Here is a 20,488-nt window from a genome sequence, read left to right on the forward strand (position 1 = left end):
CATTATGCTCTGGTTTCTCTTCAGAACGTATAAATCTTTCGCCTTTTACTAAAGATTTCCGTGGAGAGGAGCAACACTGAGTTTTGTAGCAATTTTTGCATGCTCCAGTTTTGCTGGGGCTTCCTTATTCTGGTGAAAAAAGAGAGAGTGCTGTTTCCGAATGTGTTAACTGATCCTGAATGGGGGTCCTCATTTGCATGTTGCAGAAGCAAAGCATCCTGGGAAAGATGTGATCCTGGCTGATTGTGCACAATTACCCAAGGCAGCCAGAATCCTGTCAACAGTTCCTGAACAGGGGCCTTATTTGCATACTGCAGAAGTGAAGGATTCTGGCTGGTTGTGCACAATTTCTCATTTGGCCTCTTTTCCGGGTGGTCTCCCTAGGCTAAGAGAGCACTGCAGCGGTGGTGGCAGGAGCTGAGGAACCCCTTGCCCATTATGCTCTGGTTTCTCTTCAGAACGTATAAATCTTTCGCCTTTTACTAAAGATTTCCGTGGAGAGGAGCAACACTGAGTTTTGTAGCAATTTTTGCATGCTCCAGTTTTGCTGGGGCTTCCTTATTCTGGTGAAAAAAGAGAGAGTGCTGTTTCCGAATGTGTTAACTGATCCTGAATGGGGGTCCTCATTTGCATGTTGCAGAAGCAAAGCATCCTGGCTGATTGTGCACAATTACCCAAGGCAGCCAGAATCCTGTCAACAGTTCCTGAACAGGGGCCTTATTTGCATACTGCAGAAGTGAAGGATTCTGGCTGGTTGTGCACAATTTCTCATTTTGCCTCTTTTCCGGGTGGTCTCCCTAGGCTAAGAGAGCACTGCAGCGGTGGTGGCAGGAGCTGAGGAACCCCTTGCCCATTATGCTCTGGTTTCTCTTCAGAACGTATAAATCTTTCGCCTTTTACTAAAGATTTCCGTGGAGAGGAGCAACACTGAGTTTTGTAGCAATTTTTGCATGCTCCAGTTTTGCTGGGGCTTCCTTATTCTGGTGAAAAAAGAGAGAGTGCTGTTTCCGAATGTGTTAACTGATCCTGAATGGGGGTCCTCATTTGCATGTTGCAGAAGCAAAGCATCCTGGGAAAGATGTGATCCTGGCTGATTGTGCACAATTACCCAAGGCAGCCAGAATCCTGTCAACAGTTCCTGAACAGGGGCCTTATTTGCATACTGCAGAAGTGAAGGATTCTGGCTGGTTGTGCACAATTTCTCATTTTGCCTCTTTTCCGGGTGGTCTCCCTAGGCTAAGAGAGCACTGCAGCGGTGGTGGCAGGAGCTGAGGAACCCCTTGCCCATTATGCTCTGGTTTCTCTTCAGAATGTATAAATCTTTCGCCTTTTACTAAAGATTTCCGTGGAGAGGAGCAACACTGAGTTTTGTAGCAATTTTTGCATGCTCCAGTTTTGCTGGGGCTTCCTTATTCTGGTGAAAAAAGAGAGAGTGCTGTTTCCGAATGTGTTAACTGATCCTGAATGGGGGTCCTCATTTGCATGTTGCAGAAGCAAAGCATCCTGGGAAAGATGTGATCCTGGCTGATTGTGCACAATTACCCAAGGCAGCCAGAATCCTGTCAACAGTTCCTGAACAGGGGCCTTATTTGCATACTGCAGAAGTGAAGGATTCTGGCTGGTTGTGCACAATTTCTCATTTTGCCTCTTTTCCGGGTGGTCTCCCTAGGCTAAGAGAGCACTGCAGCGGTGGTGGCAGGAGCTGAGGAACCCCTTGCCCATTATGCTCTGGTTTCTCTTCAGAACGTATAAATCTTTCGCCTTTTACTAAAGATTTCCGTGGAGAGGAGCAACACTGAGTTTTGTAGCAATTTTTGCATGCTCCAGTTTTGCTGGGGCTTCCTTATTCTGGTGAAAAAAGAGAGAGTGCTGTTTCCGAATGTGTTAACTGATCCTGAATGGGGGTCCTCATTTGCATGTTGCAGAAGCAAAGCATCCTGGGAAAGATGTGATCCTGGCTGATTGTGCACAATTACCCAAGGCAGCCAGAATCCTGTCAACAGTTCCTGAACAGGGGCCTTATTTGCATACTGCAGAAGTGAAGGATTCTGGCTGGTTGTGCACAATTTCTCATTTTGCCTCTTTTCCGGGTGGTCTCCCTAGGCTAAGAGAGCACTGCAGCGGTGGTGGCAGGAGCTGAGGAACCCCTTGCCCATTATGCTCTGGTTTCTCTTCAGAACGTATAAATCTTTCGCCTTTTACTAAAGATTTCCGTGGAGAGGAGCAACACTGAGTTTTGTAGCAATTTTTGCATGCTCCAGTTTTGCTGGGGCTTCCTTATTCTGGTGAAAAAAGAGAGAGTGCTGTTTCCGAATGTGTTAACTGATCCTGAATGGGGGTCCTCATTTGCATGTTGCAGAAGCAAAGCATCCTGGGAAAGATGTGATCCTGGCTGATTGTGCACAATTACCCAAGGCAGCCAGAATCCTGTCAACAGTTCCTGAACAGGGGCCTTATTTGCATACTGCAGAAGTGAAGGATTCTGGCTGGTTGTGCACAATTTCTCATTTGGCCTCTTTTCCGGGTGGTCTCCCTAGGCTAAGAGAGCACTGCAGCGGTGGTGGCAGGAGCTGAGGAACCCCTTGCCCATTATGCTCTGGTTTCTCTTCAGAACGTATAAATCTTTCGCCTTTTACTAAAGATTTCCGTGGAGAGGAGCAACACTGAGTTTTGCTGGGGCTTCCTTATTCTGGTGAAAAAAGAGAGAGTGCTGTTTCCGAATGTGTTAACTGATCCTGAATGGGGGTCCTCATTTGCATGTTGCAGAAGCAAAGCATCCTGGGAAAGATGTGATCCTGGCTGATTGTGCACAATTACCCAAGGCAGCCAGAATCCTGTCAACAGTTCCTGAACAGGGGCCTTATTTGCATACTGCAGAAGTGAAGGATTCTGGCTGGTTGTGCACAATTTCTCATTTTGCCTCTTTTCCGGGTGGTCTCCCTAGGCTAAGAGAGCACTGCAGCGGTGGTGGCAGGAGCTGAGGAACCCCTTGCCCATTATGCTCTGGTTTCTCTTCAGAACATATAAATCTTTTTGCCTTTTACTAAAGATTTCTGTGGAGAGGAGCAACACTGAGTTTTGTAGCAATTTTTGCATGCTCCAGTTTTGCTGGGGCTTCCTTATTCTGGTGAAAAAAGAGAGAGTGCTGTTTCCGAATGTGTTAACTGATCCTGAATGGGGGTCCTCATTTGCATGTTGCAGAAGCAAAGCATCCTGGGAAAGATGTGATCCTGGCTGATTGTGCACAATTACCCAAGGCAGCCAGAATCCTGTCAACAGTTCCTGAACAGGGGCCTTATTTGCATACTGCAGAAGTGAAGGATTCTGGCTGGTTGTGCACAATTTCTCATTTTGCCTCTTTTCCGGGTGGTCTCCCTAGGCTAAGAGAGCACTGCAGCGGTGGTGGCAGGAGCTGAGGAACCCCTTGCCCATTATGCTCTGGTTTCTCTTCAGAACGTATAAATCTTTCGCCTTTTACTAAAGATTTCCGTGGAGAGGAGCAACACTGAGTTTTGTAGCAATTTTTGCATGCTCCAGTTTTGCTGGGGCTTCCTTATTCTGGTGAAAAAAGAGAGAGTGCTGTTTCCGAATGTGTTAACTGATCCTGAATGGGGGTCCTCATTTGCATGTTGCAGAAGCAAAGCATCCTGGGAAAGATGTGATCCTGGCTGATTGTGCACAATTACCCAAGGCAGCCAGAATCCTGTCAACAGTTCCTGAACAGGGGCCTTATTTGCATACTGCAGAAGTGAAGGATTCTGGCTGGTTGTGCACAATTTCTCATTTGGCCTCTTTTCCGGGTGGTCTCCCTAGGCTAAGAGAGCACTGCAGCGGTGGTGGCAGGAGCTGAGGAACCCCTTGCCCATTATGCTCTGGTTTCTCTTCAGAACGTATAAATCTTTCGCCTTTTACTAAAGATTTCCGTGGAGAGGAGCAACACTGAGTTTTGTAGCAATTTTTGCATGCTCCAGTTTTGCTGGGGCTTCCTTATTCTGGTGAAAAAAGAGAGAGTGCTGTTTCCGAATGTGTTAACTGATCCTGAATGGGGGTCCTCATTTGCATGTTGCAGAAGCAAAGCATCCTGGGAAAGATGTGATCCTGGCTGATTGTGCACAATTACCCAAGGCAGCCAGAATCCTGTCAACAGTTCCTGAACAGGGGCCTTATTTGCATACTGCAGAAGTGAAGGATTCTGGCTGGTTGTGCACAATTTCTCATTTTGCCTCTTTTCCGGGTGGTCTCCCTAGGCTAAGAGAGCACTGCAGCGGTGGTGGCAGGAGCTGAGGAACCCCTTGCCCATTATGCTCTGGTTTCTCTTCAGAACGTATAAATCTTTCGCCTTTTACTAAAGATTTCCGTGGAGAGGAGCAACACTGAGTTTTGTAGCAATTTTTGCATGCTCCAGTTTTGCTGGGGCTTCCTTATTCTGGTGAAAAAAGAGAGCGTGCTGTTTCCGAATGTGTTAACTGATCCTGAATGGGGGTCCTCATTTGCATGTTGCAGAAGCAAAGCATCCTGGGAAAGATGTGATCCTGGCTGATTGTGCACAATTACCCAAGGCAGCCAGAATCCTGTCAACAGTTCCTGAACAGGGGCCTTATTTGCATACTGCAGAAGTGAAGGATTCTGGCTGGTTGTGCACAATTTCTCATTTTGCCTCTTTTCCGGGTGGTCTCCCCAGGCTAAGAGAGCACTGCAGCGGTGGTGGCAGGAGCTGAGGAACCCCTTGCCCATTATGCTCTGGTTTCTCTTCAGAACGTATAAATCTTTCGCCTTTTACTAAAGATTTCCGTGGAGAGGAGCAACACTGAGTTTTGTAGCAATTTTTGCATGCTCCAGTTTTGCTGGGGCTTCCTTATTCTGGTGAAAAAAGAGAGAGTGCTGTTTCCGAATGTGTTAACTGATCCTGAATGGGGGTCCTCATTTGCATGTTGCAGAAGCAAAGCATCCTGGGAAAGATGTGATCCTGGCTGATTGTGCACAATTACCCAAGGCAGCCAGAATCCTGTCAACAGTTCCTGAACAGGGGCCTTATTTGCATACTGCAGAAGTGAAGGATTCTGGCTGGTTGTGCACAATTTCTCATTTTGCCTCTTTTCCGGGTGGTCTCCCTAGGCTAAGAGAGCACTGCAGCGGTGGTGGCAGGAACCCCTTGCCCATTATGCTCTGGTTTCTCTTCAGAACGTATAAATCTTTCGCCTTTTACTAAAGATTTCCGTGGAGAGGAGCAACACTGAGTTTTGTAGCAATTTTTGCATGCTCCAGTTTTGCTGGGGCTTCCTTATTCTGGTGAAAAAAGAGAGCGTGCTGTTTCTGAATGTGTTAACTGATCCTGAATGGGGGTCCTCATTTGCATGTTGCAGAAGCAAAGCATCCTGGGAAAGATGTGATCCTGGCTGATTGTGCACAATTACCCAAGGCAGCCAGAATCCTGTCAACAGTTCCTGAACAGGGGCCTTATTTGCATACTGCAGAAGTGAAGGATTCTGGCTGGTTGTGCACAATTTCTCATTTTGCCTCTTTTCCGGGTGGTCTCCCTAGGCTAAGAGAGCACTGCAGCGGTGGTGGCAGGAGCTGAGGAACCCCTTGCCCATTATGCTCTGGTTGCTCTTCAGAACGTATAAATCTTTCGCCTTTTACTAAAGATTATCGTGGAGAGGAGCAACACTGAGTTTTGTAGCAATTTTTGCATGCTCCAGTTTTGCTGGGGCTTCCTTATTCTGGTGAAAAAAGAGAGCGTGCTGTTTCCGAATGTGTTAACTGATCCTGAATGGGGGTCCTCATTTGCATGTTGCAGAAGCAAAGCATCCTGGGAAAGATGTGATCCTGGCTGATTGTGCACAATTACCCAAGGCAGCCAGAATCCTGTCAACAGTTCCTGAACAGGGGCCTTATTTGCATACTGCAGAAGTGAAGGATTCTGGCTGGTTGTGCACAATTTCTCATTTTGCCTCTTTTCCGGGTGGTCTCCCTAGGCTAAGAGAGCACTGCAGCGGTGGTGGCAGGAGCTGAGGAACCCCTTGCCCATTATGCTCTGGTTTCTCTTCAGAACGTATAAATCTTTCGCCTTTTACTAAAGATTTCCGTGGAGAGGAGCAACACTGAGTTTTGTAGCAATTTTTGAACGCTCCAGTTTTGCTGGGGCTTCCTTATTCTGGTGAAAAAAGAGAGTGCTGTTTCCGAATGTGTTAACTGATCCTGAATGGGGGTCCTCATTTGCATGTTGCAGAAGCAAAGCTTCCTGGGAAAGATGTGATCCTGGCTGATTGTGCACAATTACCCAAGGCAGCCAGAATCCTGTCAACAGTTCCTGAACAGGGGCCTTATTTGCATACTGCAGAAGTGAAGGATTCTGGCTGGTTGTGCACAATTTCTCATTTTGCCTCTTTTCCGGGTGGTCTCCCTAGGCTAAGAGAGCACTGCAGCGGTGGTGGCAGGAGCTGAGGAACCCCTTGCCCATTATGCTCTGGTTTGTCTTCAGAACGTATAAATCTTTCGCCTTTTACTAAAGATTTCCGTGGAGAGGAGCAACACTGAGTTTTGTAGCAATTTTTGCATGCTCCAGTTTTGCTGGGGCTTCCTTATTCTGGTGAAAAAAGAGAGAGTGCTGTTTCCGAATGTGTTAACTGATCCTGAATGGGGGTCCTCATTTGCATGTTGCAGAGGCAAAGCATCCTGGCTGATTGTGCACAATTACCCAAGGCAGCCAGAATCCTGTCAACAGTTCCTGAACAGGGGCCTTATTTGCATACTGCAGAAGTGAAGGATTCTGGCTGGTTGTGCACAATTTCTCATTTTGCCTCTTTTCCGGGTGGTCTCCCTAGGCTAAGAGAGCACTGCAGCGGTGGTGGCAGGAGCTGAGGAACCCCTTGCCCATTATGCTCTGGTTTCTCTTCAGAACGTATAAATCTTTCGCCTTTTACTAAAGATTTCCGTGGAGAGGAGCAACACTGAGTTTTGTAGCAATTTTTGCATGCTCCAGTTTTGCTGGGGCTTCCTTATTCTGGTGAAAAAAGAGAGAGTGCTGTTTCCGAATGTGTTAACTGATCCTGAATGGGGGTCCTCATTTGCATGTTGCAGAAGCAAAGCATCCTGGGAAAGATGTGATCCTGGCTGATTGTGCACAATTACCCAAGGCAGCCAGAATCCTGTCAACAGTTCCTGAACAGGGGCCTTATTTGCATACTGCAGAAGTGAAGGATTCTGGCTGGTTGTGCACAATTTCTCATTTTGCCTCTTTTCCGGGTGGTCTCCCTAGGCTAAGAGAGCACTGCAGCGGTGGTGGCAGGAGCTGAGGAACCCCTTGCCCATTATGCTCTGGTTTCTCTTCAGAACGTATAAATCTTTCGCCTTTTACTAAAGATTTCCGTGGAGAGGAGCAACACTGAGTTTTGTAGCAATTTTTGCATGCTCCAGTTTTGCTGGGGCTTCCTTATTCTGGTGAAAAAAGAGAGAGTGCTGTTTCCGAATGTGTTAACTGATCCTGAATGGGGGTCCTCATTTGCATGTTGCAGAAGCAAAGCATCCTGGGAAAGATGTGATCCTGGCTGATTGTGCACAATTACCCAAGGCAGCCAGAATCCTGTCAACAGTTCCTGAACAGGGGCCTTATTTGCATACTGCAGAAGTGAAGGATTCTGGCTGGTTGTGCACAATTTCTCATTTTGCCTCTTTTCCGGGTGGTCTCCCTAGGCTAAGAGAGCACTGCAGCGGTGGTGGCAGGAGCTGAGGAACCCCTTGCCCATTATGCTCTGGTTTCTCTTCAGAACGTATAAATCTTTCGCCTTTTACTAAAGATTTCCGTGGAGAGGAGCAACACTGAGTTTTGTAGCAATTTTTGCATGCTCCAGTTTTGCTGGGGCTTCCTTATTCTGGTGAAAAAAGAGAGAGTGCTGTTTCCGAATGTGTTAACTGATCCTGAATGGGGGTCCTCATTTGCATGTTGCAGAAGCAAAGCATCCTGGGAAAGATGTGATCCTGGCGGATTGTGCACAATTACCCAAGGCAGCCAGAATCCTGTCAACAGTTCCTGAACAGGGGCCTTATTTGCATACTGCAGAAGTGAAGGATTCTGGCTGGTTGTGCACAATTTCTCATTTGGCCTCTTTTCCGGGTGGTCTCCCTAGGCTAAGAGAGCACTGCAGCGGTGGTGGCAGGAGCTGAGGAACCCCTTGCCCATTATGCTCTGGTTTCTCTTCAGAACGTATAAATCTTTCGCCTTTTACTAAAGATTTCCGTGGAGAGGAGCAACACTGAGTTTTGTAGCAATTTTTGCATGCTCCAGTTTTGCTGGGGCTTCCTTATTCTGGTGAAAAAAGAGAGAGTGCTGTTTCCGAATGAGTTAACTGATCCTGAATGGGGGTCCTCATTTGCATGTTGCAGAAGCAAAGCATCCTGGGAAAGATGTGATCCTGGCTGATTGTGCACAATTACCCAAGGCAGCCAGAATCCTGTCAACAGTTCCTGAACAGGGGCCTTATTTGCATACTGCAGAAGTGAAGGATTCTGGCTGGTTGTGCACAATTTCTCATTTTGCCTCTTTTCCGGGTGGTCTCCCTAGGCTAAGAGAGCACTGCAGCGGTGGTGGCAGGAGCTGAGGAACCCCTTGCCCATTATGCTCTGGTTTCTCTTCAGAACGTATAAATCTTTCGCCTTTTACTAAAGATTTCCGTGGAGAGGAGCAACACTGAGTTTTGTAGCAATTTTTGCATGCTCCAGTTTTGCTGGGGCTTCCTTATTCTGGTGAAAAAAGAGAGAGTGCTGTTTCCGAATGTGTTAACTGATCCTGAATGGGGGTCCTCATTTGCATGTTGCAGAAGCAAAGCATCCTGGGAAAGATGTGATCCTGGCTGATTGTGCACAATTACCCAAGGCAGCCAGAATCCTGTCAACAGTTCCTGAACAGGGGCCTTATTTGCATACTGCAGAAGTGAAGGATTCTGGCTGGTTGTGCACAATTTCTCATTTGGCCTCTTTTCCGGGTGGTCTCCCTAGGCTAAGAGAGCACTGCAGCGGTGGTGGCAGGAGCTGAGGAACCCCTTGCCCATTATGCTCTGGTTTCTCTTCAGAACGTATAAATCTTTCGCCTTTTACTAAAGATTTCCGTGGAGAGGAGCAACACGTGAGTTTTGTAGCAATTTTTGCATGCTCCAGTTTTGCTGGGGCTTCCTTATTCTGGTGAAAAAAGAGAGAGTGCTGTTTCCGAATGTGTTAACTGATCCTGAATGGGGGTCCTCATTTGCATGTTGCAGAAGCAAAGCATCCTGGGAAAGATGTGATCCTGGCTGATTGTGCACAATTACCCAAGGCAGCCAGAATCCTGTCAACAGTTCCTGAACAGGGGCCTTATTTGCATACTGCAGAAGTGAAGGATTCTGGCTGGTTGTGCACAATTTCTCATTTTGCCTCTTTTCCGGGTGGTCTCCCTAGGCTAAGAGAGCACTGCAGCGGTGGTGGCAGGAGCTGAGGAACCCCTTGCCCATTATGCTCTGGTTTCTCTTCAGAACGTATAAATCTTTCGCCTTTTACTAAAGATTTCCGTGGAGAGGAGCAACACTGAGTTTTGTAGCAATTTTTGCATGCTCCAGTTTTGCTGGGGCTTCCTTATTCTGGTGAAAAAAGAGAGAGTGCTGTTTCCGAATGTGTTAACTGATCCTGAATGGGGGTCCTCATTTGCATGTTGCAGAAGCAAAGCATCCTGGGAAAGATGTGATCCTGGCTGATTGTGCACAATTACCCAAGGCAGCCAGAATCCTGTCAACAGTTCCTGAACAGGGGCCTTATTTGCATACTGCAGAAGTGAAGGATTCTGGCTGGTTGTGCACAATTTCTCATTTGGCCTCTTTTCCGGGTGGTCTCCCTAGGCTAAGAGAGCACTGCAGCGGTGGTGGCAGGAACCCCTTGCCCATTATGCTCTGGTTTCTCTCCAGAACGTATAAATCTTTCGCCTTTTACTAAAGATTTCCGTGGAGAGGAGCAACACTGAGTTTTGTAGCAATTTTTGCATGCTCCAGTTTTGCTGGGGCTTCCTTATTCTGGTGAAAAAAGAGAGCGTGCTGTTTCCGAATGTGTTTACTGATCCTGAATGGGGGTCCTCATTTGCATGTTGCAGAAGCAAAGCATCCTGGGAAAGATGTGATCCTGGCTGATTGTGCACAATTACCCAAGGCAGCCAGAATCCTGTCAACAGTTCCTGAACAGGGGCCTTATTTGCATACTGCAGAAGTGAAGGATTCTGGCTGGTTGTGCACAATTTCTCATTTTGCCTCTTTTCCGGGTGGTCTCCCTAGGCTAAGAGAGCACTGCAGCGGTGGTGGCAGGAGCTGAGGAACCCCTTGCCCATTATGCTCTGGTTTGTCTTCAGAACGTATAAATCTTTCGCCTTTTACTAAAGATTTCCGTGGAGAGGAGCAACACTGAGTTTTGTAGCAATTTTTGCATGCTCCAGTTTTGCTGGGGCTTCCTTATTCTGGTGAAAAAAGAGAGAGTGCTGTTTCCGAATGTGTTAACTGATCCTGAATGGGGGTCCTCATTTGCATGTTGCAGAAGCAAAGCATCCTGGGAAAGATGTGATCCTGGCTGATTGTGCACAATTACCCAAGGCAGCCAGAATCCTGTCAACAGTTCCTGAACAGGGGCCTTATTTGCATACTGCAGAAGTGAAGGATTCTGGCTGGTTGTGCACAATTTCTCATTTTGCCTCTTTTCCGGGTGGTCTCCCTAGGCTAAGAGAGCACTGCAGCGGTGGTGGCAGGAGCTGAGGAACCCCTTGCCCATTATGCTCTGGTTTCTCTTCAGAACGTATAAATCTTTCGCCTTTTATTAAAGATTTCCGTGGAGAGGAGCAACACTGAGTTTTGTAGCAATTTTTGAATGCTCCAGTTTTGCTGGGGCTTCCTTATTCTGGTGAAAAAAGAGAGTGCTGTTTCCGAATGTGTTAACTGATCCTGAATGGGGGTCCTCATTTGCATGTTGCAGAAGCAAAGCTTCCTGGGAAAGATGTGATCCTGGCTGATTGTGCACAATTACCCAAGGCAGCCAGAATCCTGTCAACAGTTCCTGAACAGGGGCCTTATTTGCATACTGCAGAAGTGAAGGATTCTGGCTGGTTGTGCACAAGTTCTCATTTTGCCTCTTTTCCGGGTGGTCTCCCTAGGCTAAGAGAGCACTGCAGCGGTGGTGGCAGGAGCTGAGGAACCCCTTGCCCATTATGCTCTGGTTTCTCTTCAGAATGTATAAATCTTTCGCCTTTTACTAAAGATTTCCGTGGAGAGGAGCAACACTGAGTTTTGTAGCAATTTTTGCATGCTCCAGTTTTGCTGGGGCTTCCTTATTCTGGTGAAAAAAGAGAGCGTGCTGTTTCCGAATGTGTTAACTGATCCTGAATGGGGGTCCTCATTTGCATGTTGCAGAAGCAAAGCATCCTGGGAAAGATGTGATCCTGGCTGATTGTGCACAATTACCCAAGGCAGCCAGAATCCTGTCAACAGTTCCTGAACAGGGGCCTTATTTGCATACTGCAGAAGTGAAGGATTCTGGCTGGTTGTGCACAATTTCTCATTTTGCCTCTTTTCCGGGTGGTCTCCCTAGGCTAAGAGAGCACTGCAGCGGTGGTGGCAGGAGCTGAGGAACCCCTTGCCCATTATGCTCTGGTTTCTCTTCAGAACGTATAAATCTTTCGCCTTTTACTAAAGATTTCCGTGGAGAGGAGCAACACTGAGTTTTGTAGCAATTTTTGCATGCTCCAGTTTTGCTGGGGCTTCCTTATTCTGGTGAAAAAAGAGAGAGTGCTGTTTCCGAATGTGTTAACTGATCCTGAATGGGGGTCCTCATTTGCATGTTGCAGAAGCAAAGCATCCTGGGAAAGATGTGATCCTGGCTGATTGTGCACAATTACCCAAGGCAGCCAGAATCCTGTCAACAGTTCCTGAACAGGGGCCTTATTTGCATACTGCAGAAGTGAAGGATTCTGGCTGGTTGTGCACAATTTCTCATTTTGCCTCTTTTCCGGATGGTCTCCCTAGGCTAAGAGAGCACTGCAGCGGTGGTGGCAGGAGCTGAGGAACCCCTTGCCCATTATGCTCTGGTTTCTCTTCAGAACGTATAAATCTTTCGCCTTTTACTAAAGATTTCCGTGGAGAGGAGCAACACTGAGTTTTGTAGCAATTTTTGCATGCTCCAGTTTTGCTGGGGCTTCCTTATTCTGGTGAAAAAAGAGAGAGTGCTGTTTCCGAATGTGTTAACTGATCCTGAATGGGGGTCCTCATTTGCATGTTGCAGAAGCAAAGCATCCTGGGAAAGATGTGATCCTGGCTGATTGTGCACAATTACCCAAGGCAGCCAGAATCCTGTCAACAGTTCCTGAACAGGGGCCTTATTTGCATACTGCAGAAGTGAAGGATTCTGGCTGGTTGTGCACAATTTCTCATTTTGCCTCTTTTCCGGGTGGTCTCCCTAGGCTAAGAGAGCACTGCAGCGGTGGTGGAGCTGAGGAACCCCTTGCCCATTATGCTCTGGTTTCTCTTCAGAACGTATAAATCTTTCGCCTTTTACTAAAGATTTCCGTGGAGAGGAGCAACACTGAGTTTTGTAGCAATTTTTGCATGCTCCAGTTTTGCTGGGGCTTCCTTATTCTGGTGAAAAAAGAGAGCGTGCTGTTTCCGAATGTGTTAACTGATCCTGAATGGGGGTCCTCATTTGCATGTTGCAGAAGCAAAGCATCCTGGGAAAGATGTGATCCTGGCTGATTGTGCACAATTACCCAAGGCAGCCAGAATCCTGTCAACAGTTCCTGAACAGGGGCCTTATTTGCATACTGCAGAAGTGAAGGATTCTGGCTGGTTGTGCACAATTTCTCATTTTGCCTCTTTTCCGGGTGGTCTCCCCAGGCTAAGAGAGCACTGCAGCGGTGGTGGCAGGAGCTGAGGAACCCCTTGCCCATTATGCTCTGGTTTCTCTTCAGAACGTATAAATCTTTCGCCTTTTACTAAAGATTTCCGTGGAGAGGAGCAACACTGAGTTTTGTAGCAATTTTTGCATGCTCCAGTTTTGCTGGGGCTTCCTTATTCTGGTGAAAAAAGAGAGAGTGCTGTTTCCGAATGTGTTAACTGATCCTGAATGGGGGTCCTCATTTGCATGTTGCAGAAGCAAAGCATCCTGGGAAAGATGTGATCCTGGCTGATTGTGCACAATTACCCAAGGCAGCCAGAATCCTGTCAACAGTTCCTGAACAGGGGCCTTATTTGCATACTGCAGAAGTGAAGGATTCTGGCTGGTTGTGCACAATTTCTCATTTTGCCTCTTTTCCGGGTGGTCTCCCTAGGCTAAGAGAGCACTGCAGCGGTGGTGGCAGGAACCCCTTGCCCATTATGCTCTGGTTTCTCTTCAGAACGTATAAATCTTTCGCCTTTTACTAAAGATTTCCGTGGAGAGGAGCAACACTGAGTTTTGTAGCAATTTTTGCATGCTCCAGTTTTGCTGGGGCTTCCTTATTCTGGTGAAAAAAGAGAGAGTGCTGTTTCCGAATGTGTTAACTGATCCTGAATGGGGGTCCTCATTTGCATGTTGCAGAAGCAAAGCATCCTGGGAAAGATGTGATCCTGGCTGATTGTGCACAATTACCCAAGGCAGCCAGAATCCTGTCAACAGTTCCTGAACAGGGGCCTTATTTGCATACTGCAGAAGTGAAGGATTCTGGCTGGTTGTGCACAATTTCTCATTTTGCCTCTTTTCCGGGTGGTCTCCCTAGGCTAAGAGAGCACTGCAGCGGTGGTGGCAGGAACCCCTTGCCCATTATGCTCTGGTTTCTCTTCAGAACGTATAAATCTTTCGCCTTTTACTAAAGATTTCCGTGGAGAGGAGCAACACTGAGTTTTGTAGCAATTTTTGCATGCTCCAGTTTTGCTGGGGCTTCCTTATTCTGGTGAAAAAAGAGAGCGTGCTGTTTCTGAATGTGTTAACTGATCCTGAATGGGGGTCCTCATTTGCATGTTGCAGAAGCAAAGCATCCTGGGAAAGATGTGATCCTGGCTGATTGTGCACAATTACCCAAGGCAGCCAGAATCCTGTCAACAGTTCCTGAACAGGGGCCTTATTTGCATACTGCAGAAGTGAAGGATTCTGGCTGGTTGTGCACAATTTCTCATTTTGCCTCTTTTCCGGGTGGTCTCCCTAGGCTAAGAGAGCACTGCAGCGGTGGTGGCAGGAGCTGAGGAACCCCTTGCCCATTATGCTCTGGTTTGTCTTCAGAACGTATAAATCTTTCGCCTTTTACTAAAGATTTCCGTGGAGAGGAGCAACACTGAGTTTTGTAGCAATTTTTGCATGCTCCAGTTTTGCTGGGGCTTCCTTATTCTGGTGAAAAAAGAGAGAGTGCTGTTTCCGAATGTGTTAACTGATCCTGAATGGGGGTCCTCATTTGCATGTTGCAGAAGCAAAGCATCCTGGGAAAGATGTGATCCTGGCTGATTGTGCACAATTACCCAAGGCAGCCAGAATCCTGTCAACAGTTCCTGAACAGGGGCCTTATTTGCATACTGCAGAAGTGAAGGATTCTGGCTGGTTGTGCACAATTTCTCATTTTGCCTCTTTTCCGGGTGGTCTCCCCAGGCTAAGAGAGCACTGCAGCGGTGGTGGCAGGAGCTGAGGAACCCCTTGCCCATTATGCTCTGGTTTCTCTTCAGAACGTATAAATCTTTCGCCTTTTACTAAAGATTTCCGTGGAGAGGAGCAACACTGAGTTTTGTAGCAATTTTTGCATGCTCCAGTTTTGCTGGGGCTTCCTTATTCTGGTGAAAAAAGAGAGAGTGCTGTTTCCGAATGTGTTAACTGATCCTGAATGGGGGTCCTCATTTGCATGTTGCAGAAGCAAAGCATCCTGGGAAAGATGTGATCCTGGCTGATTGTGCACAATTACCCAAGGCAGCCAGAATCCTGTCAACAGTTCCTGAACAGGGGCCTTATTTGCATACTGCAGAAGTGAAGGATTCTGGCTGGTTGTGCACAATTTCTCATTTTGCCTCTTTTCCGGGTGGTCTCCCTAGGCTAAGAGAGCACTGCAGCGGTGGTGGCAGGAACCCCTTGCCCATTATGCTCTGGTTTCTCTTCAGAACGTATAAATCTTTCGCCTTTTACTAAAGATTTCCGTGGAGAGGAGCAACACTGAGTTTTGTAGCAATTTTTGCATGCTCCAGTTTTGCTGGGGCTTCCTTATTCTGGTGAAAAAAGAGAGCGTGCTGTTTCTGAATGTGTTAACTGATCCTGAATGGGGGTCCTCATTTGCATGTTGCAGAAGCAAAGCATCCTGGGAAAGATGTGATCCTGGCTGATTGTGCACAATTACCCAAGGCAGCCAGAATCCTGTCAACAGTTCCTGAACAGGGGCCTTATTTGCATACTGCAGAAGTGAAGGATTCTGGCTGGTTGTGCACAATTTCTCATTTTGCCTCTTTTCCGGGTGGTCTCCCTAGGCTAAGAGAGCACTGCAGCGGTGGTGGCAGGAGCTGAGGAACCCCTTGCCCATTATGCTCTGGTTTCTCTTCAGAATGTATAAATCTTTCGCCTTTTACTAAAGATTTCCGTGGAGAGGAGCAACACTGAGTTTTGTAGCAATTTTTGAATGCTCCAGTTTTGCTGGGGCTTCCTTATTCTGGTGAAAAAAGAGAGTGCTGTTTCCGAATGTGTTAACTGATCCTGAATGGGGGTCCTCATTTGCATGTTGCAGAAGCAAAGCTTCCTGGGAAAGATGTGATCCTGGCTGATTGTGCACAATTACCCAAGGCAGCCAGAATCCTGTCAACAGTTCCTGAACAGGGGCCTTATTTGCATACTGCAGAAGTGAAGGATTCTGGCTGGTTGTGCACAATTTCTCATTTTGCCTCTTTTCCGGGTGGTCTCCCTAGGCTAAGAGAGCACTGCAGCGGTGGTGGCAGGAGCTGAGGAACCCCTTGCCCATTATGCTCTGGTTTCTCTTCAGAACGTATAAATCTTTCGCCTTTTACTAAAGATTTCCGTGGAGAGGAGCAACACTGAGTTTTGTAGCAATTTTTGCATGCTCCAGTTTTGCTGGGGCTTCCTTATTCTGGTGAAAAAAGAGAGCGTGCTGTTTCCGAATGTGTTAACTGATCCTGAATGGGGGTCCTCATTTGCATGTTGCAGAAGCAAAGCATCCTGGGAAAGATGTGATCCTGGCTGATTGTGCACAATTACCCAAGGCAGCCAGAATCCTGTCAACAGTTCCTGAACAGGGGCCTTATTTACATACTGCAGAAGTGAAGGATTCTGGCTGGTTGTGCACAATTTCTCATTTTGCCTCTTTTCCAGGTGGTCTCCCCAGGCTAAGAGAGCACTGCAGCGGTGGTGGCAGGAGCTGAGGAACCCCTTGCCCATTATGCTCTGGTTTCTCTTCAGAACGTATAAATCTTTCGCCTTTTACTAAAGATTTCCGTGGAGAGGAGCAACACTGAGTTTTGTAGCAATTTTTGCATGCTCCAGTTTTGCTGGGGCTTCCTTATTCTGGTGAAAAAAGAGAGAGTGCTGTTTCCGAATGTGTTAACTGATCCTGAATGGGGGTCCTCATTTGCATGTTGCAGAAGCAAAGCATCCTGGGAAAGATGTGATCCTGGCTGATTGTGCACAATTACCCAAGGCAGCCAGAATCCTGTCAACAGTTCCTGAACAGGGGCCTTATTTGCATACTGCAGAAGTGAAGGATTCTGGCTGGTTGTGCACAATTTCTCATTTTGCCTCTTTTCCGGGTGGTCTCCCTAGGCTAAGAGAGCACTGCAGCGGTGGTGGCAGGAACCCCTTGCCCATTATGCTCTGGTTTCTCTTCAGAACGTATAAATCTTTCGCCTTTTACTAAAGATTTCCGTGGAGAGGAGCAACACTGAGTTTTGTAGCAATTTTTGCATGCTCCAGTTTTGCTGGGGCTTCCTTATTCTGGTGAAAAAAGAGAGCGTGCTGTTTCTGAATGTGTTAACTGATCCTGAATGGGGGTCCTCATTTGCATGTTGCAGAAGCAAAGCATCCTGGGAAAGATGTGATCCTGGCTGATTGTGCACAATTACCCAAGGCAGCCAGAATCCTGTCAACAGTTCCTGAACAGGGGCCTTATTTGCATACTGCAGAAGTGAAGGATTCTGGCTGGTTGTGCACAATTTCTCATTTTGCCTCTTTTCCGGGTGGTCTCCCTAGGCTAAGAGAGCACTGCAGCGGTGGTGGCAGGAGCTGAGGAACCCCTTGCCCATTATGCTCTGGTTTGTCTTCAGAACGTATAAATCTTTCGCCTTTTACTAAAGATTTCCGTGGAGAGGAGCAACACTGAGTTTTGTAGCAATTTTTGCATGCTCCAGTTTTGCTGGGGCTTCCTTATTCTGGTGAAAAAAGAGAGAGTGCTGTTTCCGAATGTGTTAACTGATCCTGAATGGGGGTCCTCATTTGCATGTTGCAGAAGCAAAGCATCCTGGGAAAGATGTGATCCTGGCTGATTGTGCACAATTACCCAAGGCAGCCAGAATCCTGTCAACAGTTCCTGAACAGGGGCCTTATTTGCATACTGCAGAAGTGAAGGATTCTGGCTGGTTGTGCACAATTTCTCATTTTGCCTCTTTTCCGGGTGGTCTCCCTAGGCTAAGAGAGCACTGCAGCGGTGGTGGCAGGAGCTGAGGAACCCCTTGCCCATTATGCTCTGGTTTCTCTTCAGAACGTATAAATCTTTCGCCTTTTACTAAAGATTTCCGTGGAGAGGAGCAACACTGAGTTTTGTAGCAATTTTTGAATGCTCCAGTTTTGCTGGGGCTTCCTTATTCTGGTGAAAAAAGAGAGTGCTGTTTCCGAATGTGTTAACTGATCCTGAATGGGGGTCCTCATTTGCATGTTGCAGAAGCAAAGCTTCCTGGGAAAGATGTGATCCTGGCTGATTGTGCACAATTACCCAAGGCAGCCAGAATCCTGTCAACAGTTCCTGAACAGGGGCCTTATTTGCATACTGCAGAAGTGAAGGATTCTGGCTGGTTGTGCACAAGTTCTCATTTTGCCTCTTTTCCGGGTGGTCTCCCTAGGCTAAGAGAGCACTGCAGCGGTGGTGGCAGGAGCTGAGGAACCCCTTGCCCATTATGCTCTGGTTTCTCTTCAGAACGTATAAATCTTTCGCCTTTTACTAAAGATTTCCGTGGAGAGGAGCAACACTGAGTTTTGTAGCAATTTTTGCATGCTCCAGTTTTGCTGGGGCTTCCTTATTCTGGTGAAAAAAGAGAGCGTGCTGTTTCCGAATGTGTTAACTGATCCTGAATGGGGGTCCTCATTTGCATGTTGCAGAAGCAAAGCATCCTGGGAAAGATGTGATCCTGGCTGATTGTGCACAATTACCCAAGGCAGCCAGAATCCTGTCAACAGTTCCTGAACAGGGGCCTTATTTGCATACTGCAGAAGTGAAGGATTCTGGCTGGTTGTGCACAATTTCTCATTTTGCCTCTTTTCCGGGTGGTCTCCCTAGGCTAAGAGAGCACTGCAGCGGTGGTGGCAGGAGCTGAGGAACCCCTTGCCCATTATGCTCTGGTTTCTCTTCAGAACGTATAAATCTTTCGCCTTTTACTAAAGATTTCCGTGGAGAGGAGCAACACTGAGTTTTGTAGCAATTTTTGCATGCTCCAGTTTTGCTGGGGCTTCCTTATTCTGGTGAAAAAAGAGAGAGTGCTGTTTCCGAATGTGTTAACTGATCCTGAATGGGGGTCCTCATTTGCATGTTGCAGAAGCAAAGCATCCTGGGAAAGATGTGATCCTGGCTGATTGTGCACAATTACCCAAGGCAGCCAGAATCCTGTCAACAGTTCCTGAACAGGGGCCTTATTTGCATACTGCAGAAGTGAAGGATTCTGGCTGGTTGTGCACAATTTCTCATTTTGCCTCTTTTCCGGGTGGTCTCCCTAGGCTAAGAGAGCACTGCAGCGGTGGTGGCAGGAGCTGAGGAACCCCTTGCCCATTATGCTCTGGTTTCTCTTCAGAACGTATAAATCTTTCGCCTTTTACTAAAGATTTCCGTGGAGAGGAGCAACACTGAGTTTTGTAGCAATTTTTGCATGCTCCAGTTTTGCTGGGGCTTCCTTATTCTGGTGAAAAAAGAGAGAGTGCTGTTTCCGAATGTGTTAACTGATCCTGAATGGGGGTCCTCATTTGCATGTTGCAGAAGCAAAGCATCCTGGGAAAGATGTGATCCTGGCTGATTGTGCACAATTACCCAAGGCAGCCAGAATCCTGTCAACAGTTCCTGAACAGGGGCCTTATTTGCATACTGCAGAAGTGAAGGATTCTGGCTGGTTGTGCACAATTTCTCATTTTGCCTCTTTTCCGGATGGTCTCCCTAGGCTAAGAGAGCACTGCAGCGGTGGTGGCAGGAGCTGAGGAACCCCTTGCCCATTATGCTCTGGTTTCTCTTCAGAACGTATAAATCTTTCGCCTTTTACTAAAGATTTCCGTGGAGAGGAGCAACACTGAGTTTTGTAGCAATTTTTGCATGCTCCAGTTTTGCTGGGGCTTCCTTATTCTGGTGAAAAAAGAGAGAGTGCTGTTTCCGAATGTGTTAACTGATCCTGAATGGGGGTCCTCATTTGCATGTTGCAGAAGCAAAGCATCCTGGGAAAGATGTGATCCTGGCTGATTGTGCACAATTACCCAAGGCAGCCAGAATCCTGTCAACAGTTCCTGAACAGGGGCCTTATTTGCATACTGCAGAAGTGAAGGATTCTGGCTGGTTGTGCACAATTTCTCATTTTGCCTCTTTTCCGGGTGGTCTCCCTAGGCTAAGAGAGCACTGCAGCGGTGGTGGAGCTGAGGAACCCCTTGCCCATTATGCTCTGGTTTCTCTTCAGAACGTATAAATCTTTCGCCTTTTACTAAAGATTTCCGTGGAGAGGAGCAACACTGAGTTTTGTAGCAATTTTTGCATGCTCCAGTTTTGCTGGGGCTTCCTTATTCTGGTGAAAAAAGAGAGCGTGCTGTTTCCGAATGTGTTAACTGATCCTGAATGGGGGTCCTCATTTGCATGTTGCAGAAGCAAAGCATCCTGGGAAAGATGTGATCCTGGCTGATTGTGCACAATTACCCAAGGCAGCCAGAATCCTGTCAACAGTTCCTGAACAGGGGCCTTATTTACATACTGCAGAAGTGAAGGATTCTGGCTGGTTGTGCACAATTTCTCATTTTGCCTCTTTTCCAGGTGGTCTCCCCAGGCTAAGAGAGCACTGCAGCGGTGGTGGCAGGAGCTGAGGAACCCCTTGCCCATTATGCTCTGGTTTCTCTTCAGAACGTATAAATCTTTCGCCTTTTACTAAAGATTTCCGTGGAGAGGAGCAACACTGAGTTTTGTAGCAATTTTTGCATGCTCCAGTTTTGCTGGGGCTTCCTTATTCTGGTGAAAAAAGAGAGAGTGCTGTTTCCGAATGTGTTAACTGATCCTGAATGGGGGTCCTCATTTGCATGTTGCAGAAGCAAA

General features: G+C 47.2%; 47 non-coding genes and 1 pseudogene across 47 annotated transcripts; all 48 read left to right on the plus strand.

The window, feature by feature from the left end:
- Nucleotides 1-4: 4 nt before the first annotated feature.
- On the plus strand, nucleotides 5-121 carry LOC136623106 (U5 spliceosomal RNA). Its single transcript, XR_010792275.1, has one exon. It is a non-coding gene; the product is annotated as a U5 spliceosomal RNA (small nuclear RNA).
- Nucleotides 122-438: 317 nt separating this feature from the next.
- On the plus strand, nucleotides 439-555 carry LOC136623107 (U5 spliceosomal RNA). The gene has a single exon (XR_010792276.1). It is a non-coding gene; the product is annotated as a U5 spliceosomal RNA (small nuclear RNA).
- A 300-nt stretch (nucleotides 556-855) lies between these two features.
- On the plus strand, nucleotides 856-972 carry LOC136623109 (U5 spliceosomal RNA). The gene has a single exon (XR_010792277.1). It is a non-coding gene; the product is annotated as a U5 spliceosomal RNA (small nuclear RNA).
- A 317-nt stretch (nucleotides 973-1,289) lies between these two features.
- On the plus strand, nucleotides 1,290-1,406 carry LOC136622332 (U5 spliceosomal RNA). The gene has a single exon (XR_010791552.1). It is a non-coding gene; the product is annotated as a U5 spliceosomal RNA (small nuclear RNA).
- Nucleotides 1,407-1,723: 317 nt separating this feature from the next.
- LOC136623110 (U5 spliceosomal RNA) lies at nucleotides 1,724-1,840 on the plus strand. Its single transcript, XR_010792278.1, has one exon. It is a non-coding gene; the product is annotated as a U5 spliceosomal RNA (small nuclear RNA).
- A 317-nt stretch (nucleotides 1,841-2,157) lies between these two features.
- Nucleotides 2,158-2,274, plus strand: LOC136623111 (U5 spliceosomal RNA). Its single transcript, XR_010792279.1, has one exon. It is a non-coding gene; the product is annotated as a U5 spliceosomal RNA (small nuclear RNA).
- Nucleotides 2,275-2,591: 317 nt separating this feature from the next.
- On the plus strand, nucleotides 2,592-2,699 carry LOC136622633 (U5 spliceosomal RNA; annotated as a pseudogene).
- Nucleotides 2,700-2,998: 299 nt separating this feature from the next.
- LOC136622629 (U5 spliceosomal RNA) lies at nucleotides 2,999-3,116 on the plus strand. Its single transcript, XR_010791835.1, has one exon. It is a non-coding gene; the product is annotated as a U5 spliceosomal RNA (small nuclear RNA).
- A 317-nt stretch (nucleotides 3,117-3,433) lies between these two features.
- On the plus strand, nucleotides 3,434-3,550 carry LOC136623112 (U5 spliceosomal RNA). Its single transcript, XR_010792280.1, has one exon. It is a non-coding gene; the product is annotated as a U5 spliceosomal RNA (small nuclear RNA).
- A 317-nt stretch (nucleotides 3,551-3,867) lies between these two features.
- LOC136623114 (U5 spliceosomal RNA) lies at nucleotides 3,868-3,984 on the plus strand. Its single transcript, XR_010792282.1, has one exon. It is a non-coding gene; the product is annotated as a U5 spliceosomal RNA (small nuclear RNA).
- Nucleotides 3,985-4,301: 317 nt separating this feature from the next.
- On the plus strand, nucleotides 4,302-4,418 carry LOC136623115 (U5 spliceosomal RNA). Its single transcript, XR_010792283.1, has one exon. It is a non-coding gene; the product is annotated as a U5 spliceosomal RNA (small nuclear RNA).
- Nucleotides 4,419-4,735: 317 nt separating this feature from the next.
- On the plus strand, nucleotides 4,736-4,852 carry LOC136623116 (U5 spliceosomal RNA). The gene has a single exon (XR_010792284.1). It is a non-coding gene; the product is annotated as a U5 spliceosomal RNA (small nuclear RNA).
- A 309-nt stretch (nucleotides 4,853-5,161) lies between these two features.
- On the plus strand, nucleotides 5,162-5,278 carry LOC136623117 (U5 spliceosomal RNA). The gene has a single exon (XR_010792285.1). It is a non-coding gene; the product is annotated as a U5 spliceosomal RNA (small nuclear RNA).
- Nucleotides 5,279-5,595: 317 nt separating this feature from the next.
- LOC136622623 (U5 spliceosomal RNA) lies at nucleotides 5,596-5,712 on the plus strand. The gene has a single exon (XR_010791830.1). It is a non-coding gene; the product is annotated as a U5 spliceosomal RNA (small nuclear RNA).
- Nucleotides 5,713-6,029: 317 nt separating this feature from the next.
- Nucleotides 6,030-6,146, plus strand: LOC136622329 (U5 spliceosomal RNA). Its single transcript, XR_010791549.1, has one exon. It is a non-coding gene; the product is annotated as a U5 spliceosomal RNA (small nuclear RNA).
- A 315-nt stretch (nucleotides 6,147-6,461) lies between these two features.
- On the plus strand, nucleotides 6,462-6,578 carry LOC136622588 (U5 spliceosomal RNA). The gene has a single exon (XR_010791798.1). It is a non-coding gene; the product is annotated as a U5 spliceosomal RNA (small nuclear RNA).
- Nucleotides 6,579-6,878: 300 nt separating this feature from the next.
- LOC136623118 (U5 spliceosomal RNA) lies at nucleotides 6,879-6,995 on the plus strand. The gene has a single exon (XR_010792286.1). It is a non-coding gene; the product is annotated as a U5 spliceosomal RNA (small nuclear RNA).
- Nucleotides 6,996-7,312: 317 nt separating this feature from the next.
- LOC136623119 (U5 spliceosomal RNA) lies at nucleotides 7,313-7,429 on the plus strand. Its single transcript, XR_010792287.1, has one exon. It is a non-coding gene; the product is annotated as a U5 spliceosomal RNA (small nuclear RNA).
- A 317-nt stretch (nucleotides 7,430-7,746) lies between these two features.
- On the plus strand, nucleotides 7,747-7,863 carry LOC136623120 (U5 spliceosomal RNA). Its single transcript, XR_010792288.1, has one exon. It is a non-coding gene; the product is annotated as a U5 spliceosomal RNA (small nuclear RNA).
- Nucleotides 7,864-8,180: 317 nt separating this feature from the next.
- LOC136623121 (U5 spliceosomal RNA) lies at nucleotides 8,181-8,297 on the plus strand. Its single transcript, XR_010792289.1, has one exon. It is a non-coding gene; the product is annotated as a U5 spliceosomal RNA (small nuclear RNA).
- A 317-nt stretch (nucleotides 8,298-8,614) lies between these two features.
- On the plus strand, nucleotides 8,615-8,731 carry LOC136623122 (U5 spliceosomal RNA). The gene has a single exon (XR_010792290.1). It is a non-coding gene; the product is annotated as a U5 spliceosomal RNA (small nuclear RNA).
- A 317-nt stretch (nucleotides 8,732-9,048) lies between these two features.
- On the plus strand, nucleotides 9,049-9,166 carry LOC136622413 (U5 spliceosomal RNA). Its single transcript, XR_010791630.1, has one exon. It is a non-coding gene; the product is annotated as a U5 spliceosomal RNA (small nuclear RNA).
- A 317-nt stretch (nucleotides 9,167-9,483) lies between these two features.
- Nucleotides 9,484-9,600, plus strand: LOC136623123 (U5 spliceosomal RNA). The gene has a single exon (XR_010792291.1). It is a non-coding gene; the product is annotated as a U5 spliceosomal RNA (small nuclear RNA).
- A 309-nt stretch (nucleotides 9,601-9,909) lies between these two features.
- Nucleotides 9,910-10,026, plus strand: LOC136623041 (U5 spliceosomal RNA). Its single transcript, XR_010792213.1, has one exon. It is a non-coding gene; the product is annotated as a U5 spliceosomal RNA (small nuclear RNA).
- A 317-nt stretch (nucleotides 10,027-10,343) lies between these two features.
- Nucleotides 10,344-10,460, plus strand: LOC136622589 (U5 spliceosomal RNA). The gene has a single exon (XR_010791799.1). It is a non-coding gene; the product is annotated as a U5 spliceosomal RNA (small nuclear RNA).
- Nucleotides 10,461-10,777: 317 nt separating this feature from the next.
- Nucleotides 10,778-10,894, plus strand: LOC136622481 (U5 spliceosomal RNA). The gene has a single exon (XR_010791695.1). It is a non-coding gene; the product is annotated as a U5 spliceosomal RNA (small nuclear RNA).
- Nucleotides 10,895-11,209: 315 nt separating this feature from the next.
- On the plus strand, nucleotides 11,210-11,326 carry LOC136622333 (U5 spliceosomal RNA). Its single transcript, XR_010791553.1, has one exon. It is a non-coding gene; the product is annotated as a U5 spliceosomal RNA (small nuclear RNA).
- Nucleotides 11,327-11,643: 317 nt separating this feature from the next.
- Nucleotides 11,644-11,760, plus strand: LOC136623126 (U5 spliceosomal RNA). Its single transcript, XR_010792293.1, has one exon. It is a non-coding gene; the product is annotated as a U5 spliceosomal RNA (small nuclear RNA).
- A 317-nt stretch (nucleotides 11,761-12,077) lies between these two features.
- On the plus strand, nucleotides 12,078-12,194 carry LOC136623127 (U5 spliceosomal RNA). Its single transcript, XR_010792294.1, has one exon. It is a non-coding gene; the product is annotated as a U5 spliceosomal RNA (small nuclear RNA).
- Nucleotides 12,195-12,507: 313 nt separating this feature from the next.
- On the plus strand, nucleotides 12,508-12,624 carry LOC136623128 (U5 spliceosomal RNA). Its single transcript, XR_010792295.1, has one exon. It is a non-coding gene; the product is annotated as a U5 spliceosomal RNA (small nuclear RNA).
- Nucleotides 12,625-12,941: 317 nt separating this feature from the next.
- Nucleotides 12,942-13,058, plus strand: LOC136623129 (U5 spliceosomal RNA). Its single transcript, XR_010792296.1, has one exon. It is a non-coding gene; the product is annotated as a U5 spliceosomal RNA (small nuclear RNA).
- Nucleotides 13,059-13,367: 309 nt separating this feature from the next.
- On the plus strand, nucleotides 13,368-13,484 carry LOC136623130 (U5 spliceosomal RNA). Its single transcript, XR_010792297.1, has one exon. It is a non-coding gene; the product is annotated as a U5 spliceosomal RNA (small nuclear RNA).
- A 309-nt stretch (nucleotides 13,485-13,793) lies between these two features.
- On the plus strand, nucleotides 13,794-13,910 carry LOC136623131 (U5 spliceosomal RNA). Its single transcript, XR_010792298.1, has one exon. It is a non-coding gene; the product is annotated as a U5 spliceosomal RNA (small nuclear RNA).
- A 317-nt stretch (nucleotides 13,911-14,227) lies between these two features.
- LOC136622590 (U5 spliceosomal RNA) lies at nucleotides 14,228-14,344 on the plus strand. The gene has a single exon (XR_010791800.1). It is a non-coding gene; the product is annotated as a U5 spliceosomal RNA (small nuclear RNA).
- A 317-nt stretch (nucleotides 14,345-14,661) lies between these two features.
- Nucleotides 14,662-14,778, plus strand: LOC136623132 (U5 spliceosomal RNA). Its single transcript, XR_010792299.1, has one exon. It is a non-coding gene; the product is annotated as a U5 spliceosomal RNA (small nuclear RNA).
- Nucleotides 14,779-15,087: 309 nt separating this feature from the next.
- LOC136623133 (U5 spliceosomal RNA) lies at nucleotides 15,088-15,204 on the plus strand. The gene has a single exon (XR_010792300.1). It is a non-coding gene; the product is annotated as a U5 spliceosomal RNA (small nuclear RNA).
- A 317-nt stretch (nucleotides 15,205-15,521) lies between these two features.
- Nucleotides 15,522-15,638, plus strand: LOC136622302 (U5 spliceosomal RNA). Its single transcript, XR_010791523.1, has one exon. It is a non-coding gene; the product is annotated as a U5 spliceosomal RNA (small nuclear RNA).
- Nucleotides 15,639-15,953: 315 nt separating this feature from the next.
- Nucleotides 15,954-16,070, plus strand: LOC136623134 (U5 spliceosomal RNA). The gene has a single exon (XR_010792301.1). It is a non-coding gene; the product is annotated as a U5 spliceosomal RNA (small nuclear RNA).
- A 317-nt stretch (nucleotides 16,071-16,387) lies between these two features.
- On the plus strand, nucleotides 16,388-16,504 carry LOC136623135 (U5 spliceosomal RNA). Its single transcript, XR_010792302.1, has one exon. It is a non-coding gene; the product is annotated as a U5 spliceosomal RNA (small nuclear RNA).
- Nucleotides 16,505-16,813: 309 nt separating this feature from the next.
- LOC136623137 (U5 spliceosomal RNA) lies at nucleotides 16,814-16,930 on the plus strand. Its single transcript, XR_010792304.1, has one exon. It is a non-coding gene; the product is annotated as a U5 spliceosomal RNA (small nuclear RNA).
- A 317-nt stretch (nucleotides 16,931-17,247) lies between these two features.
- On the plus strand, nucleotides 17,248-17,364 carry LOC136622591 (U5 spliceosomal RNA). Its single transcript, XR_010791801.1, has one exon. It is a non-coding gene; the product is annotated as a U5 spliceosomal RNA (small nuclear RNA).
- Nucleotides 17,365-17,681: 317 nt separating this feature from the next.
- LOC136622271 (U5 spliceosomal RNA) lies at nucleotides 17,682-17,798 on the plus strand. Its single transcript, XR_010791494.1, has one exon. It is a non-coding gene; the product is annotated as a U5 spliceosomal RNA (small nuclear RNA).
- Nucleotides 17,799-18,113: 315 nt separating this feature from the next.
- LOC136623138 (U5 spliceosomal RNA) lies at nucleotides 18,114-18,230 on the plus strand. Its single transcript, XR_010792305.1, has one exon. It is a non-coding gene; the product is annotated as a U5 spliceosomal RNA (small nuclear RNA).
- Nucleotides 18,231-18,547: 317 nt separating this feature from the next.
- Nucleotides 18,548-18,664, plus strand: LOC136623139 (U5 spliceosomal RNA). Its single transcript, XR_010792306.1, has one exon. It is a non-coding gene; the product is annotated as a U5 spliceosomal RNA (small nuclear RNA).
- Nucleotides 18,665-18,981: 317 nt separating this feature from the next.
- LOC136623141 (U5 spliceosomal RNA) lies at nucleotides 18,982-19,098 on the plus strand. The gene has a single exon (XR_010792307.1). It is a non-coding gene; the product is annotated as a U5 spliceosomal RNA (small nuclear RNA).
- Nucleotides 19,099-19,415: 317 nt separating this feature from the next.
- Nucleotides 19,416-19,532, plus strand: LOC136623142 (U5 spliceosomal RNA). Its single transcript, XR_010792308.1, has one exon. It is a non-coding gene; the product is annotated as a U5 spliceosomal RNA (small nuclear RNA).
- A 313-nt stretch (nucleotides 19,533-19,845) lies between these two features.
- LOC136623143 (U5 spliceosomal RNA) lies at nucleotides 19,846-19,962 on the plus strand. The gene has a single exon (XR_010792309.1). It is a non-coding gene; the product is annotated as a U5 spliceosomal RNA (small nuclear RNA).
- Nucleotides 19,963-20,279: 317 nt separating this feature from the next.
- Nucleotides 20,280-20,396, plus strand: LOC136623144 (U5 spliceosomal RNA). The gene has a single exon (XR_010792310.1). It is a non-coding gene; the product is annotated as a U5 spliceosomal RNA (small nuclear RNA).
- Nucleotides 20,397-20,488: the final 92 nt, after the last annotated feature.

Source organism: Eleutherodactylus coqui, chromosome 3, assembly GCF_035609145.1.
Source record: "Eleutherodactylus coqui strain aEleCoq1 chromosome 3, aEleCoq1.hap1, whole genome shotgun sequence".
NCBI classification, from domain to species: Eukaryota; Metazoa; Chordata; class Amphibia; order Anura; family Eleutherodactylidae; genus Eleutherodactylus; species Eleutherodactylus coqui.